The sequence below is a fragment of the Saimiri boliviensis genome, chromosome 5, assembly GCF_048565385.1.
Source record: "Saimiri boliviensis isolate mSaiBol1 chromosome 5, mSaiBol1.pri, whole genome shotgun sequence".
Lineage (NCBI taxonomy): Eukaryota > Metazoa > Chordata > Mammalia > Primates > Cebidae > Saimiri > Saimiri boliviensis.
The window spans coordinates 10,081,260-10,099,753 of record NC_133453.1 but is presented as its reverse complement, the minus strand read 5'-3'; the positions used below and the strand labels follow the sequence as shown (position 1 = coordinate 10,099,753).

The window sequence follows — 18,494 nt, the reverse complement described above, 5'->3', positions numbered from 1 at the left end:
CCAGGAGGTAGAGGTCACAGTGAGCAGAGATGGAGCCACTGCACTCCAGCCTGGGCAGCAGAGCAAGACTCCATCTCAAAAAAAAAAAAAAAAAAAAGATGATTTTATTTTATAATAATAAAATCAATAGAAGCCATGCAATGTAATCGAAATTCTTGGCTGTAATGTGAATAACTGGGAAATTTCCCATATAATATGTGACAAAATGTAACTGGAAATTGATGGGGCAGTGGGAAGGCTGGAGAGATGAAACAGATGTTCATTTTCTTCTAATGTATAGGATTAGAGTTTGCTTTTTTTTTTTTTTTTTTTTTTTTTTTGAGACAGAGTCTTGTAAGCATCTTTTCCAGAAGCCATTTCCCACAAAGGAGTTCCCCAGACTGTCCCTGGATTACAGCCCCACCTTTGTGCCCAGGCAATATGGTGGTTATGATAATGTGTGTTCCTGGGCCACCTGCTGCACCCCCAGCCCCAGGGGGTCAGCACCAGAGTGGGGGGCAGAGGCAGGTACCCAGAGAATGATCAGGGGAGCACCTGGAGAATAGAGAAGGGTCACGGGAGGCCGCTCCATTGACTCTGCAGCCAGAAAACGCCAAAAAAAATTTTTTTAATTTTTTTAATTTTTTATTTTTTGCGATGGAGTCTCACTCTGTCACCCAGGCTGGAGTGTAGTAGGGCAATCTCAGCTCACTGCAACCTCAAGACTCCCGAGCTCAAGTGATTCTCCTGCCTCAGGTTCCCAAGAAGCTGGGATTACAGGCATCTGCCATCAGGCCCGGCTAATTTTTGTTTTTAGTAGAGATGAGGTTTCACCATATTGGCCAGCCTTCTCTCAAACACCTAACCGCAGATGATCCGCCTGCCTGGGCCTCTCAAAGTATTGAGATGAGTGGCGTGAGCCATCGCACCAGGCCAGAAAACTCCAATTCTGAATTCATTTCCTTATCTATAGGGGAATCATCTTCTTACCTTGCTGATGGAAAGAACAGGGCAGTTCAAGAGCGGCAGTAGCGTGCTGCCACCGTCACTGGGGTGCTGTAGCTGATGGGAACTCCTACAGAATGCTCCCTCCTCGGCTGTTTTCTCTTCTTCCAAGGTACTGTCTGGGTCACGAGGCGCCTGGCCACTCCACACAAGGTCCTTCTCTCCGAGAGGCGCAGCAGAGGCCCAAGGTGGCCGGCAGGTGGCGGCGCCGCGGCAGCCTGGGTCAGGCACAGCTCTCGAGCGGCGCTCGGGGAAACCGGGCCAGGTCTCTCCAGGCAGCCCCTGAGCCCCGTGCCTTCCTGGGCGCCCGACTCGCAGATGCAGTAGGGCCGGTTTGCGGGTGTGTGACCTGCATTTGGCGGGGCTCTAGGCTTGGCTGGAAGCTCTGCTGTCGCCATCTTGACGTCTGAGTTACTGCCGAGCAGGAGCCCTGCATTTTCATTTTGCACCAGGCACCTCAAACTGTGGTCCTGGGTGCCAGGACTCCCGCTGCCTAGGGATCCCATCACTTTACTTCCGAGAAATGCGCTGAGTCCGTCTCTTTCCTGCCGTTGCTCAGCCTTCCCGAGGCTCCCTGACCATGGTTGTCTCCAGTTCACCCACCTTCCAGAAGCCTGGAGAGGACCAGGACCCCACAAGGAGAGGGCGGAGAACACACGCCAGGAAAACGGGAACCCTACATGGGCATGGGGCGGCCATGGGGAGGAGGGGGACCACGTGGGGATAATGAGGCCTTACCTGGAGAGAAGGGGACCCTAAAAAAGGCCTGGGTTGGGCAGTACTGGGCTCTCGTCCGAGGGTCAGGCTGGTGCTGGCGGCCGGCAGAAAGCCCTGGGTCACGGGTGGTGGGCAGCAGGCCCCGTGGAGAGCAGCAGGCACACGGCGAGGCCCGGGCGGGAACCCAAGTCACGAGGCTGGCCCTGCGCGTCCTTCCCTGGCAGGAACAGAAGCGACCAAAGTCTAGGAGTTTCAAGACTTCTCCGCGGTAGCAGATGAGGGCTGCCATTGTCAAGGTGGCACAGCAGCCTCCGGTTAGGAGACCTTTGCTGGAGGAGCTGGGGTGGGGTAGAGTAGGGTAGGGCAGGGGCCACAGGGGCCTCGAGAGCAAACGGGAAGGAGGCCACGGCGCCTGCGGAGCGCAGTCCAGGCAGTCAGCCCAGCGTAGGAAGCGGGCAGGGGGGGCCGGGGTTCCTCGGGGCAGGTACTGGTCTTCTCTGGCCCAGCATTCCCCTGAGGCTACGTGGTCCTCGGGCGACCCGCAGGACTCCCAGCGTCCACCGTACAGACTTGATGCCATCTCCCACCCGCAGGCGCTGAGACCCCGAGCCCCTCTGCCCCTGAGCTGGCGGTGGAGGCTGCCTCTGGGGTGCGGTTTCTTGGGCCCTGTCACTTCAGCTGGTGCGCAGGTTCCCGCCCTCCCAGCGACCCTTCCTGCTAGCCTGTGGACCCAGCGTGGGGGAGCTGTGTGACAGATGGTGGTGGGGCATGAGTGGGGGAGCAAGAATAATCAGGTGCTCTGTGGCTTCCCAGCTGTGTGACCCTGGGGAGTTACTTCCTCTCTGAGGCTTAGGCTTCCCTCATCTGTAAAATGGGAGAAGATCGAGTTTGCAGGATACCTGTGGGGATTCTTGATATACAAAACACATAAAAGTTCTTCGGTAAGAGACTGATGCTTTTCTGCCTAGATTTTATAGACTCTATCTTTGTATTTAAATTGATAATCAAAATGTTTACAATTTTCCCTCACCTTAGAAATAATAGAATCATGGCTGGGCAAGGTGGCTTAGGCCTGTAATCTCAGCACTCTGGGAGGTCAAGGCTCACCTAAGGTCAGGAGTTCCAGACCAGCCTGGCCAACATAGTGAAACCTCGTCTCTACTAAAAATACAAAAAACTTATCCAGGTATGGTGGCACGTGCCTGTAATCCCAGCTACTTGGGAGGCTGAGGCAGGAGAACTGCTTGAACTGGGAGGTGGAGGTTGCACTGAGTCGAGATTGTGCCACTGTACTCCAGCCTGGGCAACAGAGCAAGACTTGGTCTTGAAGAAAAAAAAAGAAAAGAAATAATAGAATCATGATTTGGTACTTCTGTCCTTGGCTGTGAATGCTAACAAAGGCAACAGCTGAGGAGAGCGTTTCTGTGAAGGCACCGCCAAGCCCCCTGCTCACCTTCCCCTTGTGCACCCAGGGTGTACTGGCCGTGGGGCCAGCGCCTGCTCTCCATCCTGTAAGTCCAATGACTTACTCATGATTCCCAAAGTACTGTCAAAGGGGAAAAGCCAAGTGTGAAACGTACCTGCAGTGGGTTGCCTTTCATCCAGAAGGAAGAGGAACTGCCAAACATTCATGTGCATGAAGACGTAACAGTCAGGATACACCAGAAACTCATGAGACTGGCCGTTTCTGAGGTGTTGGAGCACAGAGCAGGTCATGACAGGTGGGAGAGGGGAGAAGGGAGAGGAGAGGTAACACTTCTCTGAGTCCAGCTAACCCTTGAACAACACGGTTTCAACTGTGTGTACACGTCTGTACCTTGGCCACCCCGAGTCAGCAAGACCACCCCTCCTCCTCCTCTTCCTATTCAATGTGAAGATGAGAATGAAAACCTTTATGGTGATCCACTTACACCTAATGAATAGTATAACAGATCTTCTCTTCCTTATGATTTTCTTTTTGAGATGGAGTCTCGCTTGTTGCCCAGGCTGGAGTGAAGTGGCACGATCTCGGCTCACTGCAGCCTCCGCCTCCTGTACTGAAGCAATTCTCCCTGCCTCAGCCTCCTGAGTAGATGGGACTACAGGCACCCGCCACCATGGCCAGTTTTTTCTTTTCTTTTTTTTTTTTTTTGGTATTGTTAGTAGAGACAGGGTTTCACCACGTTGGCCAGGCTGGTCTCGAACTCCTGACTTCAGGTGATCTGCCCACCTCAGCCTCCCAAAGTGTTGGGATTACAGGCATGAGCCACTGTGCCCGGCCTGATTTTCTTAATAATGTTTTCTTTAAGAATAAAGTATATAATACATGTAACATACAAAATATGTGTTCATCAATTGTTTGCGTTATTGATCAACAGCAGCCTATCAGTACTTGTGTTTTGGGGGAATCAAAAGTTATATGTGGATTTTCAACTACACAGGGAGTTGGCACCTCTAATTCCTGCATCATTCAAGGGTCAACTGCACATCTCTGTATGATTCTGACTTTTAGAACTATTTCTATGTTTCACAGTAAAATATATATATATATTTAAATCAACAAGGAATTGGAGAAGGGTGGTAGAGGTGACCCAAAATGGAATACAAACAGAAACAAGTGAACCTGCTGTGTTACATGTGAGTAACCTGCATTCAGGAACCCTGCGGGAGCAGTAACCTACAGAACTTTAGAAAACAGTATTTTGGGAAAAAACTGCACACTATTGTGCCGTTGGTAGAGGAGCACACATCTGATGTCTAATTCACATCTCTCTTTTTCACAGGGATGTTAGAAATCCATGAACTATATGACGTGGATTCTGGCACTGAGCAAGTACATATAATGTGGCTAACAAGACCCAGATTTCTCACCATCAGGCAAATGAGCTAAAAATAAGGAAACGGGATGGGCACAGTTGTTCATGCCTGTAATCCCAGCACTTTGGGAAGCTGTGGCAGAATTGCTTGATGTGAGGAGTCAAAGACCAGCTGGGTCAACAGAGCAAGAAGACCCCTATCTCTACAAAAGAGATAAAACATAAAAAATCAGCCACAGGTGATGGTGCACACCTGTAGTCCCAGCTACCTGGGAAGCTGAGGCAGAGGATCACTTGAGCCCAGGAATTCAAGGCCACAGTGAACTATGATCGCACCACTACAGTCCAGCCTGGGTGACACAGTGAGACCATGTCTCTAAACAAATTAATAATGAGAAGAGTAGGCTAGAATAAACACTATGGTGTTGGACTGGAATTGGAGACATCACTGCGAACTCCTGGTTTTTAAAATACATACAGCTATAGAAAGATCTTTGGAGATGCACATGTGTAGACATATATTTCCTAGCTCTATCCACTGGAAAGGCCTGAAAGTACTAACAGCCGATACCAGTGAACCCGCCCAGCACCCAGATCTTCTGTTTTTGTTGTTGTTTTGAGATGGAGTTTTGCTCCTTTGCCCAGGCTGGAATGAAGTGGCACAATCTTGACACACTGCAACATCCAACACCCTGGTTCAAACAATTCTGTTGCCTCATCCTCCCGAGTAGCTGGAATTACAGGCACCCACCACACACCGGCTAATTTTTGGATTTTTAGCAGAGATGGAGTTTTGCCATCTTGGCCAGGCTGGTCTCGAACTCTTGACCTCAGGTGATCCCCCTTCCACGGCCTCCCAAAGTACTGGGATTACAGGAGTGAGCCACCGAGCCCGGCCAGATCTTGGTTTTGAATGCTGTTCTCAATAAAAGGCACCAAGACTCCAGGAGAAATGAGTATGTCCAGGGCAATGGCAATAAAAGTACAAGCTGAGCTTCCAACATCTTGTGGAGCTAAAAGACAAAGCCTCTGCAAGCTATGGGGAAAGTCATCAGAGGAACACAGAATGGAGGGGACAGTAAGAGGGAGGGGATAGCCTGCGAAGTCTTCAGAGAGGAGGGGAAATGAGAATAAGGAGACTTCAAGTGAGAGGAAACAGTGTTAGCTGTTGCTGAGATTAAGATCAGATCTAAAAATCAACTTCCAGCCAGGCGCAGCGGCTCACACCTATAATCCCAGCACTTTGGGAGGCCAAGGCAGGCAGATCATCCGAGGTAAAGAGTTCGAGACCAGCCTGGCCAACATGGTGAAACACATCTCTACTAAAAATACAAAAATTAGCTGGGTGTGGTGGTGGGTACCTGTAATTCCAGCTATCAGGAGGCTGAGGCAGGAGAATTACTTGAACCTGGGAGGCGGAGGTTACAGTGAGCTGAGATCGTGCTACTGTGCTCCAGCCTGGGCAACTGAGTGAAAACTCCACCTCAAGAAAAAAAAAAAATCTTTCTAGAAGCGTTTGCCACAGAGGTCCCTAGTGATCCTGTGGGGGCTGGGAGGCACAGCAGGTATCACAGGTGCACGGAGTTGTAGACGAGGAACTGCAGTCAGGGAATTGGGGCACTATCCCAAGACCTTTGCCTGTGAAAGGAAAGGGCAGGATTGGAAAGGGCACATGCCCAGCAAGAGGCTTGGTTCTGGATTCTCTTGAGACCACGACAGCCTCAACAGAAGCCAAGGGCAGTAGAGACAGGCTAGCCACTCAGCCAACCCAGAATCCCTCTTCTTCCTGGATGTGTAGCTGCAGCGCCTGCCCAGCCTCCTTGGGACTAGAGGTGTGGTGCTGGACCTTGACTGGTAAAAACCTATCCAGGCCCGGCCTGTACCAAGTGCCCCTACTGGAGCCTCCTTGTTCTTTCCTATCTACTCGCTGAATGAAGATCTTTCCAATGACCCAGAACAGGATAAAGGAGCAAAACAGAGGAAGCCTGGGTCCTCAGATGACCACACAGAAGGCCATCTGCCCAGGAATACCCCACTCTGAATGTGGCATCAGTGAGAGATAAACACTTACTGTGTTGTGCTACTAAGAACTGGGGTCCATCCACTACAGCAGGTAGAGTTAACCTAATACATTGGTTAAGGACATTCTTGTACATCCATGCAATGGAGCACTACAGCTATAAAAACAAAGGGAACAGCTGTTCATTACAGATGTATCTCCAAAATACTTTAAACGACAAAAAGGCAAGGTACAGGAAAATGTGTTATAGCTTGTTGCTTTGTGTAAAAAATCGGTAGGAAAAGAATCCATAATTCCTGTCTTGAACAGTGGAAGACAAGAAGAGGCCAATAATATTGGCTCCTTCTATACAAAGGAGCTAGGTGGCTAGAGGATGAGTTGGAGACTTTTCCCTTTGTGCCTTCTGAATTTGGGGAACAGTGTCAATTTTACACATTTTTAAAAATAGAAATTTAAAGACAGTGTGCCAGAGATGTGGGCATTAGAAGAGCCAGTAGAAACAAAATTTCCAAAAACACAGAGCCAGGAGTCAGCTGCATGAGAGTGCAGCCGAGAGACTGTTTCCTCAGACAGGAGAATGCAGCCCAAAGCAGATCCCCAGACAGGAGAATGCAGCCCAAAGCAGATCCCCAGACAGGAGAATGCAGCCAAAAGCAGATCCTGGGACTGTCCCTTGCTCATCCAGAGCTGAAAGGTTCAACCACAATGACCTGACATTCAGAGGCCACATGCCTAGCCAGTCTGCCCATCCTTCACCCCAACTTCCATCTCCGTCCCTGGCCCCTCCTCTCACTGCCCTGCCTTGCCAGACTCCCGGATGCACTGTCATCCTCAAAGTCACTCTGTACCTTTAGTCACTCATTCTTTCCAAAATGGTCCCCAAGTTTCCTCTGGAGAAGAGCCTAGCCCTGCCCTGCCATCTCACTCAACCTCCAGAGGCCTGTTCTGAGCACCCCCTTGGCCCTCACCACCACACTCTCACCCACCCACTTTTATAGTCAAGTCTCTCTTATTAAAGGAGAGAATCTGAATCTGGGTTTGCCTTTTAAGCCAGCTTTCTCAGAGGCTACCAGAACCCCAACACCTCACTGCCTTGCCCTAAATTCCCTCTGTCTTCATCTCTTTGCTCTGCTATGGCTATCGGAGCTCAGCTTCACACTCATTAGCAGTCCCAGGACCTATGCACTGAGGCTATCCTGAGACTCTCCAGTGATAAGATTTGCCTCTTCTTCCCAGAACAGCAAGGGTTTTCTTCCCAGCCTTCTATGAGCCTGCCAGAAAGGAAGAGGGATCCTACATTGGAAAATCAACTCAGCCATGCTCACGTGTTGCCGAGAGAACTCACCAGCTAGCAAAGTCCATAAGTGCACTCCTTGAGAAATCAAATAAACATAACCTGAGCCTGAAGATGGAGAGCTATTTAGGGCTTGCTGTTGAGTGGTAGAGTGAGGGCATAGAGCAGGATACACTATGGTCTATCCATAATGTGCTCAACCACATCAAATCGCACATAGAAAATTGAAAGAAAACATCCCTAAATATTTACAGGGCTTACCTCTGCTGAGATTACAGGTATTTTCTCAAAATTTCTTTATAATATCCAAATATTCTACAATAAGTACATATTACTTCAATTAATTTTTTTTTTTTTTTGAGACAGAGTTTCTCTCATCACCCAAGCTGGAGTGCAATAGCATGATCTCAGCTCACTGCAACCTCTGCCTCCCAAGTTCAAGCGATTCTCCTGCCTCAGCCTCCCAAGTAGCTGGTACTACAGGTGCCTGCTACCACTTCCAGCTAATTTTCATATTTTTAGTAGAGACAGAATTTCAATATGTTGGTCAGGCTGGTCTCGAACTCCTGATCTCAGGTGATCTGCCCATCTCAGCCTCCCAAAGTGCTGAGATTACAAGCATGAGCCACCATGTGTGGCTAGACTAATTTTTTAAGATATGGTTTCTACAACAGTGAGCAGAGATGTCACTGTCAGTGGAAAAACACCTTTTGGGTCACAGACCTCTCTAAGAGTCTGCTGGCAGCTACCCTGGAAAAATGCTCATATGCTCTTCCACACATCGACACCCCATTGTGCACCCCCACTGTGTACCCCAATACCAAGGGAACAAGCATCCCTGCCTGTAAGAGGCAGAATGTTTCTGGGCCAGCCACACTGACTGTAAGCTGACCAACAACATTGGAACTTCAAAAGAAATGTGTAAAATCCAAATAGAAGCACCACAAAAGAAGTCCAGAGGCTAGTAACAGCTCTGCCACTCAGCCTGTACAGGGAAGGAGGTTAGTTACCCTGGCCTGAACCTCAGGATGACTGTAGCAGGTCTGTTGTGCTTAGGGATCAGATCGCACTAGGTGTCTAAACATTCAGTTCATCCAGCTGACTCCTTGGTTCACATCCCAGGCTTACAAATTCCTTTAAAAAAAAAAATGTGGCTTCTTTTAGGGCAGAAGTTTATAAACTTGAGTAACTCTAAAGGCCAGAAAGGCGAGGTGTAAAAAACCACCAGAAGTATAATCCAACTTTATTTTATATGGTATAAGATTTAACAAACACATATAATGCCAGAGATGTTATCTAAATTTGATGTTGAAAAAATATAATTTGAAAATAATTATCCCAAGTTCCATAATTTATTACTTTGCAGATTTGAAATCCAAAATCTAACATTCCTTTCTTATGCCCCAAGGTATCAATCAACATCAGGTTGTGAATCTTGTATAGCCACGTGCAGCAGATAATTCATCTTTCCTAATTGGAACCAATATTTAGTTTTATTTAGTTTTATAATAGAAAATAACTGCTCATAAACATAGGTACTTCCAAACATGGACAGAATCTTTGCACAATGGTTTTTATATTAGGGTAACCATTCCCCAGGTATCTGTAGAATTCTGGGATTCCCACATCATCAAATTTAGTTTTCAGTATAGTATTGACTGCAATTCAGTAACTTCCATTTGCAGCTCTTCATTCACATGATTAATCAAGAAAGGTAAACAACAATATCAGTTCATTTTCATAAAGAACTGATATCAGAGAATCATTTTTGGAATTCAGTCTTCAACTCTTCAATTTTTAGAATATAGTTCTGGCCATCACTTTCATTTTCAGAAACTAATTTCAGTGTAGGGGAGTGGGCCAGATTGTTCCTTGTCAAATGAGTTTCCCAAAGACACGATTTTGCTAGGAATGAGTGAATTGAATCATACATTTGTGTAACCACTTGTGAACGCCTTTGCAGAGAAATATCCAATGTATTCAGATGTGCTGTAATGTCAATCAAAAAGGCTAAGTCGTTGACCCAATTTTTGCTAGTGAGCTGAGACACAGATTTTCCTTTAGAAGACACGAAAAAGTCAATTTCTTCCAACAGTTCAAAAAACTGCTTTAGCACCATACCACGCCTCAGCCACTTCACTTCCAGGTTGTAGAACAGGTTTCCACATTGTGCATCTAACTCACTGAAAAAAGCGTTGAACTTTCTGTGGTTTGAGCCATGGGAATGTATCTAGATTATGCTGCAAATTACTATGTCCATGACATGATCCATTTTTAACTTTTTAGCACAAAGTGATTCCCGGAGAATGAGGCCATGCACAGACTTAAGTTCTGTGCTTTTGCAAAGCCCTGCCACCTTAGATTTCAGTTTTGTTACAAGTTGTTTAACACCAACCATTGCGGAATTACCATCTGTGCTAACACTTACTAATTTTGACCAGTCCACATTAAAATTTTTAAGACTTTTATCAACACATAAAAATATGTCATTTCCTGATGCTGTGCCTGTTATGGGTACTGTATCTAAAAGTTCTTCAGTCACATCAAAAGTTTCATCAGCATCATGAATGAACACAGCCAACCGGGGAACATTATTTATATCAGCACTCCCATGAGTTGCAATAGAGAAAGCCACAAACATAATTTCTGCTGTACTCAACAAACATTCTTTTTAAACTCCCCATCTGTAAAAGGTTTTGATGCCCAGGCAATTTTCTCATTTAATATGTAACTATACTTCCTAGCAGCATCACCTATTTTATTCACATTCAAAAGCAAATCATGTTGAAATCTGTCTTTTTGTCAGTTCATTAGGTTTTTTTGTCACTCATCTTCTCTGTATATCCCTCATGGTTCTTGCTATGGTTTATTTCATAGTGGTGTCTTAGGGCATGCTCTTTTGACACAGAAAGACTTTGTTTGCATATTAAACATGTAGGGACTTTTTTTTTTTTTTTTTTTTTTTTTTTGAGACGGAATTTCGCTCGTGACCCAGGCTGGAGTGCAATGGTGCGATCTCGGCTCACCGCAACCTCCGCCTCCTGGGTTCAAGCAATTCTCCTGCCTCAGCCTCCTGAGTAGCTTGGATTACAGGCACATGCCACTATGCCCAGCTAATTTTTTGTATTTTTAATAGAGACGGGGTTTCACCATGTTGACCAGGATGGTCTCGATCTCTCGACCTCGTGATCCACCCGCCTCGGCCTCCCAAAGTGCTGGGATTACAGGCTTGAGCCACCGCACCAGGCCAGTAGGGACATTCTTTACCTCCACAAATAAAATAGGCTTCTCTCATTTTTCTTGAACAGTGTGGTTGTCTTGTTCTGTACTTTGTCTTTCCACTTGTGAAAGAGACAAATACATAAGAAATATTAAAATGTCATCTTCTTTTTTTTTCCCAAAACAAAGTCTCACTCTGTCACCAGGCTAGAGTGCAATAGTGTGATCTCGGCTCAATGCAACCTCTACCTCCTGGGTTCAAGCAATTCTTCTGCCTCAGCCTCCCAAGTAGCTGGGATTACAGGTGTGAACCACCAAACCCAGCTAATTTTTGTATTTTTAGTCGAGACTGGGTTTCACCATTAAACAGCTGGTCTCGAACTCCTGACCTCATGATCCGCCTGTCTCAGCCTCCCACGGTACTGGGATTATAGGCATGAGCCACCATGCCCAGCCATGTCATCTTTACTATAAGAAAAAAGTGTTATTTTAAGGTATTAACTCTATGTTTAAAAGTGTAAGTTTCCACACCACTGCTGTTTCCCCTCAGGAACTGTGGGGGTTACCAGCAAATAAGAGCAAAGGCCACACCTAAGAGGAAGCAGCTACTTCTCATTGCCAGCCAACTGCTGCCATGTGGGAATGCAGCCACCGTGCCACTAGATTTTCTTTCCTTTTTTTTTTTTTTTTTTTTTTTTTTTTTGCAACAGATAGGCTGAAGTGCAGTGGCACCATCATGGCTCACTGTAGCCTCGACCTCCCGGGTTCAGGCAATCTTCCCACCTCAGCCTCTTGAGTTAGCTGGGACTACAGGTACGCACCACCACACCCAGATTTTACTTTATTTTTGTACAGATGGGAGTCTCTCCATGTTGCCCAGGCTGGTCTCAACTGGGCTCAGGTGATCCACCCACCTCAGTCTCCCAAAGTGCTGGGATTACAAGTATAAGCCACCGCACCTGGCCAGATTTTTTGTTTTATCAAAAGAAGCTGGAAACCCAAGGTTTTATGTGAAATTTCTTGACTTTTGAAATACTCAAAACAAATTCAATTGTCTCTTACTCTGTAAGCAACAGTTTGCTGATCAGATTAGGCAAATTCAGGACACTGGTTTGGGGTCATTGGTTTAAACCTGCAAAAACACTACTTGAAGAAAAATAATATCTGAAGAGAATTAAATATCTAATTCTGAAACCATAGATATAAGAACTTGTTCAAACAGAATACAAGAGAGTGCCCAAAAAGAAAAAATAAACTGATGGGTTTCTTTTCTTTTTTTTTTTTTTTTTTGAGACAAGGTCCAGCTCTGTTGCCCAGGCTGGAGTGCAGCTGTGTGATCTCGGCTCACTGCAGCCTCCATCTCCCAGGCTCAAGCCATCCTCCCACCTCAGACTCTCAAGTAGCTGGGATTACAGGCACGCACCACCATGCCTGGCAAATTTTTGTATTTTTTGCAGAGACAGGGTTTTGCCATATTGACCAAGCCAGTCTTATCCTGGGCTCAAATGATCCACCCACCTTGGCCTCCCAAAGTGCTGGGATAACAGGCATGAGCCACCGTGCCTGGCCAACTGATGGACTTCAAAGTGCCATTTCTTTTGCAGACATCAGGTTACAGTTAACTAGGACAATATTTTTTTTTTGAGACGGAGTCTCGCTCTTGTTACCCAGGCTGGAGTACAATGGCGCGATCTCGGCTCACCGCAACCTCCGCCTCCTGGGTTCAGGCAATTCTCCTGCCTCAGCCTCCTGAGTAGCTGGGATTATAGGCACGCACCACCATGCCCAGCTAATTTTTTGTATTTTTAGTAGAGACGGGGTTTCACCATGTTGACCAGGTTGGTCTCGATCTCTTGACCTCGTGATCCACCCGCCTCGGCCTCCCAAAGTGCTGGGATTACAGGCTTGAGCCACCGCGCCCGGCAACTAGGACAATATTAATCAGTTTAATGTAATTATGAGAATGATTCACTTTCAATACAGAAGAAACTGCATTTTGAAGTGCTGAGTGGCCCTCCCATCCCAGCTACTCGGGAGGCTGAGGTGGGAGGATCACCCGAGCCCAGGAAGTTGAGACTGTGGTGACTGTGCCACCACACTCCTGTGTGGGTGAAGGGAGTGAGACCCTGTCTCAAAATAATAATAAAAAAGATAAAATGCTGAGTGCCCTTAAACTCATACCAGCCTCTCCCTTGGGACCCCCTGCGACAACCCTGGTAACTCTCAATCCATAGAGCTCTGGGACCACTCACCTCTCCAAGTGCTGTTCTTTCAATCTTTTTTTTTCTGGCCCTGGCTTTTCTCTCCAATATGGTCCAGAACTATGGCAAGCCCATCAACGTCTGTTCCCTGCTTTTCTTCCAAGGCTCTCTCTGCCTCAGCTTGTGACTTGAATTCAACATATGCAATCCTGCAATTGTGGGGATGGGGTGAAAGAGAAAACAGTCAGCATTTAGGGCCACAATCTATTATTTGTCTTCTGAATCAGAAATATACAAGACTCAAAATCCAAAAAGTAGAAAAGGATATGGTTTTGATCATGTAGAAAAATGAAAAAAACAAACAAAGGATATGGTGTAGTAGTCTTCCTCATATTCCTATTCCAGGCCACCCAATTTCTAACCATACAGGCAACATTAGGTATATATAAAAACAAATGTATACACATACACAATTTTTCTTAAAAAGGTTGATATAATTAACATATCATAATATTCACCTATTTAAAGTTTACAATGGTTTCTAATACATTTACACAACTGTACCATCATCGTTGTAAACTAACTTTGGAACATTTTTATTGTCCCCAAAAGTACCCATCAGCAGTCACTCCTCATTCCCCCCAACCCATTCTTGCTCCCAGTCACAAGCAACTACTGCTCTAGTTCCAGTCTGTAAAGATTTGGCTATCCTGGACATGTCATATATGGAAGGACATACCATACTTTATCAATCCATCAACTAATAGAATTTTGGGGTCATTTCTACTTTTTGACTATTAAATAATGCTGACATGAACATTTGTAGAAAAGTGTGAACATGTGTTTTCATTTCTTTGAGGTAGATACTTAAGAGAATTGCTGGACCATATGGCAACTCTATGTTTATCATTTTCAGAAACTGTCAAACTTTTCCAAAGCAACTATAATATTTTACATTCCCATCAGCAACATATGAGGGCTCCAACTTTTCCACATCCTTGTCAACACTTGTGACTGTTTACCTTCTTTGTTATAGCCATTCTAATGAATGTGAAGTATATCACATCATGGTTTTGATTTGCATTTCCCTAACAACAAATGGTGACCATCTTTTCATGTGCTTACTGGCCACTCATGTGCCTTCTTTGGAGAAATGTTCATTCAAATCCTTTGCCCATTTCTTAACTGGGTTGCCTTTTTATTGAATGAAAATAGGAGTTCTTTATATATTTGGACGCAAGTCCCTTGTCGGATATATGATCTGCAAATATTTTCTTCCAGTCTATAGATTTTTTCTACTTTTTTTTTTTTTTTGAGACGGAGTTTCACTCTTGTTGCCCAAGCTGGAATGCAATGGGACAATCTTGGCTTACTGAAACCTCCACCTCCAAGGTTCAAGTGATTCTTCTGCCTCAGTCTCCCAATTAGCTGAGATTACAGGCGCACACCACCACACCCAGCTAATTTTGTATTTTTCTCTTTTATTTTTTGAGACAGAGTCTTGCTCTGTTGCCAGGCTGGAGTGCAATGGCACAATCTCGGCTTACTGCAACCTCCGCCTCCTGGGTTCAAGCGATTCTCCTGCCTCAGCCTCCTGAGTAGTTGGGACTATAGGCGCATGCCACCATGCCCAGCTAATTTTTGTATTTTTAGTAGAGACAGAGTTTCGCCATGTTGGCCAGGATGGTCTTGATCTCTTCACCTCATGATTCACCCACCGTGACCTCCCAAAGTGCTGGGATTACAGGTGTGAGCCACTGTGCCCAGCCAGTCTGCAGATTTTGACTTTTTAAAAATGGCCTTTGAAACACAAACATTTTAAATTCTGATTAAGCCCAATTTCTCAATTTTCTTTAATCACTTGTGCACAAAGTTTTATTGCTATGTTTTCTTCTAAGAATATTATGTTTTAGCTCTTATATTTAGGTCTTTGATCCATGTTGAGTAAATTTGTGTGTACAGTGTGTTCTCCATTACATTTTTACATAAAAGGCAGAATACTATACACACGGTTCTATACTGTCTTTTTTCACTTAATAATGTACACTGGAGATTATTTCCCATCACTACACAAAATGTGATTTCACTCCTTTTTAAAGCTATATAGAATAATATCTTATGGATCTGCCAGACAATTTTAACCACTTGTTGCTTGATATTCAGATTAATTCTAATTTTGCATCAAACAACTTTGCAATACATTATTTCACACTTGTCTGAGATGATAGGATAAATTCTTAGGAGGAGCAAGATAAAATGGTATTTGGAACTATAACTTTAACAGATAGAGCTAAGTACCTAATCTCCATAGAAATTTCTTCAATTTCACTTCCAATAACAAAGTATGAGCATGCCACTTTTTTTTTTTTTTTTTTAAGACTGAGTTTTGCTCTTGTTGCTCAGGCTGGAGTGCAACAGCGCAATCTCGGCTCACTGCAAGCTCTGCCTCCTGGGTTCAAGCGATCCTTCTGCCTCAGCCTCCCGAGTAGCTGGGATTACAGGCATGCGCCACCATGCCCAGCTAATTTTTGTATTTTTAGTAGAAACGGGGTTTCTCCATGTTGGTCAGGCTGGTCTTGAACTCTCGACCTCAGGTGATCTACCCACCTCAGCCTCCCAAAGTACGGGGATTACAGGCATGAGCCACTGCGCCCAGCGAGCATGCCAGGTTTTTCACCCTCTTTTCCACTGTGTTAATAAACCTTTTGATCTGTGACTACCTGATAGGTAAAACGTTGTATCTCAGTGTAGATTTCATTTGCAATCCTCTTACTATGAGTGAGGATGAGTAGTTTTCTTATGTTTAAAAGAAAATTATTTTTCTTTTTTGGGGGGGTACCAAATTTCTTTATTTGAAGGAATGGTACAAAGAACTTAAGTGGATGTTTTGGTACAACTTATAGAAAAGGTAAAGGAAACCCCAACATGCATGTACTGCCGTGGTGACCAGGGAAGTTACCCCATGGCTACGGGGAAATCAGCCTAAGGCTTAGCTTTCATTATCACTGTCTCCCAAGGTGTGCTTGTCAAAGAGATATTCTGCCAAGTCAGACTGGGGTGCTCCCATCTTGCCCAAGTTGGTCACATGGTCACCCAATTGTTTGATGGATGTCATCTGCTCATTCAGGTAATGTCTCTCAATGAAGTCACACAAATGGGGGTCATTTTTGTCAGTGGCCAGTTTGTGCAGTTCCAGTAGTGACTGAGTCATATTTTTTTCCAAATGTAATGCACACTCCATCGCATTCAGCCCACTCTCCCAGTCATCATTGTCTGGTTTCCTGATATCCTGAAGGAAGATTTGGCCACCTCACTGGTTCTGCAGCTTCATCAGTTTCTCGGCATGTTGCCTCTCCTCATGAGACTGGTGAAGAGTATTTGGCAAAGTTCTTCAAAGCCACATCATCACGGTCAAAGTAGTAAGACATGGACAGGTAGACATAGGAGGCACAGAGCTCCAGGTTATCTGGCAGTTGATGGTGTCCTCTGAGTCCTGGGGATAGTTCTGGCGCACCTGCAAGGCAGATGCGGTCATCATGGTGGCGGGAAAGGAGAGGTGGTGGTGGCAGCAGCAGCAGTGGCTGCATGGCGCTGGAGTGGCAGCGGGGGCCTTCAGGTGGTCCAAGGGCACAGTGTGGAGGTGACAGAGGGCTGGCTATGGGTGGCTGGCCAGGGTGGGGGACGAGCGCTGGGTTCCATCCAAGCACTGTTGAAGCAAGAAACTGCGGCGACTCCTGGCAAAGAATGTCTCTCTCTCTCTCTCTTTTTTTTTTTTGACACAGAGTTTCGCTCTTGTTGCCCAGGCTGAAGTGCAACGGTGCAATCTCGGCTCACTACAACCTACAACTCCTGGGTTCAAACGATTCTCCTGCCTTGACCTCCTGAGTAGCTGGGACTGCAGGTGCCCACCACCATGCCCAGCTAATTTTCTGTATTTTTAGTAGAGACAGGGTTTCACCATGTTGGCCAGGCTGGTTTCGAACTCCTGACCTCAGGTGATCTGCCTGCCTCAGCATCCCAAAGTGCCAGGATTATAGGAGTGCGCCACCAAGTCCGGCCTGAGTCAGATTCTTAAAGATAATGCACCACACTCTTTTCAGACATAGGTACTATGCTTTATTTCACATGGCCATTGGATTCTCTGGCTTCTCTTATCTCCCCTTTACAATAATTCCTTTTCTTTGTTTTTAATTTAGGACATACCAGATATTAAATTGAAGAACAGATACTACAATTGACCTTGGCCAAAAGGCTGAGAAGTGATAGAATAATTCTCCATGTACAGAAATGACTATAAAGATATAAAAATATTTAATTAAAACCTAATTAAACCTTGATAAATTATATAGCTTTTGGCAGAAATTTGTTTGCTTGTTTTCCAGAGACAACAAGCAGAGTGTTCCCAAATCTCCTCCTGGTAAACACTGCTAACAATTTGAAATTTATTCTTTGAGATTTGTTTTCCTATATTTATCATAGCTTTCCAGGTCAATATATATAGTTCTATCTTAGGCTTGTTAGATCTGTAGTATCGTTTCTAGAGATTAGGTTCATCAGAACACACTGCTACAGATTATTTTAGAGTTCACCTACACCAACACATTTAGCTCAAATGTATCTATAAAACCAATATTCAGGCTGGACGCAATGGCTCACGCCTGTAATCCCAGCACTTTGGGAGGCCGAGGCGGGCGGATCACCTGAGGTCAGGAGTTCAAGACCAGCCTGGCCAAAACGGTGAAACCCTGTCTCTATTAAAAATACAAAAAAAAAAAAATTAGGCGGTGTGGTAGCAGGTACCTGTAACCCCAGCTACTTGGGATGCTGAGGCACGAGAATCTTTTGAACATGGGAGGTGGAGGCTGCAGTGAGCTGAGACCCTCACCACTACACTCTAGCCTAGGCAACAATAATGAAACTCCATCTCAAAAAAGGAAAAAAAGAAAACAATATTCAATTTTCACCTCAATGACAATCCCTTCAAAATGTATTATACTCCACCCCCTCTAATTTCACCATATTCACTCTCTTACTCTACCAAAGCCTAGAATACCTAAGGACAGTGTTTCACTAATTGGTTACAACATAAACCTAACAATTCCATGTTCTATTTTGGCACCTGTCCAAGCAAGTTACCTAGTACGTTATTCTAGTGGAGTCAGCCCTGGAAAGAGAAGAATAAATGTACATAATCTATGAATAAGTTCTAATCTTCAATCCTGTACTTGGTAGCAGAGTAAGTCTCTGTATCTCTATAGCACCAC

General features: G+C 45.3%; 2 pseudogenes; both read right to left on the bottom strand.

Annotated features, from left to right (window-relative positions):
- Nucleotides 1-16,219: 16,219 nt before the first annotated feature.
- On the bottom strand, nt 16,220-16,768 carry LOC101039810 (ferritin heavy chain pseudogene; annotated as a pseudogene).
- Nucleotides 16,769-17,361: 593 nt separating this feature from the next.
- LOC120364520 (U2 spliceosomal RNA) lies at nt 17,362-17,494 on the bottom strand (annotated as a pseudogene).
- Between the last annotated feature and the right edge of the window lie 1,000 nt (nt 17,495-18,494).